Genomic DNA, 2,681 nt, shown 5'->3' with positions numbered 1-2,681 from the left:
CTGGAGCCTGTTTCCGATTCTGTGTCTCCCTCTCTCTCTGCCCCTCCCCCGTTCATGCTCTGTCTCTCTCTCTCTGTCCCAAAAATAAATTTAAAAAGTTGAAAAAAAAATTAAAAAAAAAAATAAAAAAAATAATAAAAAAAAGAAAATAAAAATTTCAGGTGGAAGAAATGGACAATAGCAGGATCCAGACAGGATCTGAGAGACTATCACAGGAGGTCCAAGTGTTTGGTGGGCAGTGAAAGACACTGTTGCATAAGCTTCAGTGCAGGACTGTATCCCATTCGTATGTGCATAAGGAAATTTCAAAGTGTAGGGCTTATAGTAAGAGTTGAGTCATTATTTCTTGATTGAACTTATCCTAATGTCAAACACAAGAAGTGTCTTTTCTCGTTCAAAGAAAACAGCAAAATTCAAGAATAGGAATAAGGCTACCTAAACAAACATGCTTTATAATCTCACAGGGATTTGATGGGAAACATACCTTTGACCACTGGTTTGGGCATGAAACAAAACTTTCAAAGACAACGAAAAAGTTAAGTAAGATCAAAGGTGAAGCTCAAGTTGTTTGGTGACTACCTAACTGTATGTATACTGTGATAAAACATCTGATTTGTCTGCAAGGTATTATAGTTACTTTGCTTTGATTTCTAGTCAAATTCTGCCCTCTAGTGGCAACATTACCCTTTGGCATTGAAAATAATAATGAAATTAGATATAACTGATCCCACCTCCCACCCTTATCCCCAGCCCCCAACCATAACGCCATAAAACGTATTGTACTTCTTCCTGAGGTAGAAAATTCAGGTAGATGTTGTAGATATCTGTGAATTTGCATGTGTGTATGTATGTGTACTTGTCTATCAGGCATCAGATATTTTATTCCATTTCTGTAATATTTGTGGAAAATATTGAGCATGAAGAGAGTGAAAATTGAGCATATCAGAAAGTATAGTTAGGGATTTCTACTAATTTTCAGGTACTTTAATGCTGAATATATTGTTTATTTTAAAATATTTAATTTGGCTCATCTTAGATTTATGTAGTTTAGTTATTCTACCTCCCAATACAGACTTAATCAATGACAGATTTGTATTTATTACTTTTCTTATTTTAATCATAATATAAACATCTCTTTAGCATGAGGAGGAAGAAGAGTTGGTAAACTTTTCTCTTCACAAGGATGTGAGATCCTAATCAAGCTCCAAAGGAGCTTGAGTTGAGGTAAGAGTCTAAGTTTCCCGGTGGTAGACCAAGCTATTGTGCAAACTGCAAACCAGCCAGTAGCCTCAGGCAGCAGTTTGCCTAGTTCTGTCCTTATGCAACCTCCAGGCACAAGCAAAAGTGTCTTTGTGAACAACATGCTGTCTAGTCTTATACCAAAGTAATATTTTTATTGTTATTAGAGAATTGACACAGACAAGGTATCCCAAATGTCTGAAAGTTAAATTAGAACATGCAATGAAAGAATGAGAGGGGAAAGAGAGAAAGAGGAGAAACAGTGCTAACAAGCAGGAGAGGACACAACACTTTACAGAAAAATAACTTCCATTCCAAAAAATTCAAAAGAAATTTGGTATCATCATATTAAAAAATTGTACTTATAAGTGAAGAGGTCCATTAAGGTAAAATACATTAAAGCAAAACCAAACAGGGGCATGTGGGTGGTTCCATTGGTCGAGCATCTGACTCTTGATTTTGGCTCAGGTCATGATCTTATGGTTGATAGGTTTGAGCCCTGATCAGGCTCTGCGCTGACAGTGCAGAGTCGGCTTGGGATTCTCTCTCTCTCCTTCTCTCTCTCTGCCTCTTCTCTGCTCATGCTGGCTCTCTCTCTTTATCTCAAAAATAAACAAACTTTAAAAACAAACAAACAAACAAACAAACAAACAAACAAAAACACAAAGAAACCAGGGTAGTGTAGGTAAGAAGTTGGTGGTAATGGTGGTGATGATATTTTCTCAAATTTTTTCCTAGTGTTTTCCAGGAGTAAGAACACACTGAAATGCTGATGCTAATATCCAGTCTCATTATATATTTAGTAATATATTTCTCTAATGCATGTGAAGGAATCAGACTATCAGACTCTAAGGTCAATAAGCATTAAGAGCACATTACGTATTAGGCCAATTCTCTTAAGCCAATTTCTGACTTACCAACTGATCTAATTTTTTGGCTTCTCATCGTTTTCCTTAAATAAGAAACTGAAATTAGCTTTATTGATATGAATATCTGACCTCTTTGGAAGTTATATTTCTCCCTGCAAATCAATAAATTCATATTCTGATTAATATATGTCTATTTTACATTTAACTAGACCCACGTGGTGTCCCTGAGGCCGACCAATCCAATATATCTGTCTCCTAAGACCGAGAACCCAAACACAGGCCAAGGAAATGCACCTTATAAAGTCAGTCCGTGGGCAGTTAGCAATCTCCTTTGTGGTGACGGCTATTAATCACTGAGCACCACCCCATCATCCTTCCCTTCCAGAAAACTCTGCTACACTTACTAAAAGCTTAGTGTCCACATCTTCTATGTGTATCTGCTCTCTATGAAATTAGATAAGGGCATTCAGTTCCAATTAAAATGAGATGAACACATTCAGTTCTGAATAAGGAAAATTCTACTCAGAAGCTTAAAGAATTAGATGGAGCAAAATGATGTTTCTGAATGCGAAG

The sequence above is a fragment of the Panthera leo genome, chromosome B1 (genome assembly GCF_018350215.1).
Source record: "Panthera leo isolate Ple1 chromosome B1, P.leo_Ple1_pat1.1, whole genome shotgun sequence".
Lineage (NCBI taxonomy): Eukaryota > Metazoa > Chordata > Mammalia > Carnivora > Felidae > Panthera > Panthera leo.
The sequence above is the reverse complement of the archived record's forward strand: the minus strand, read 5'-3'. Positions refer to the sequence as shown.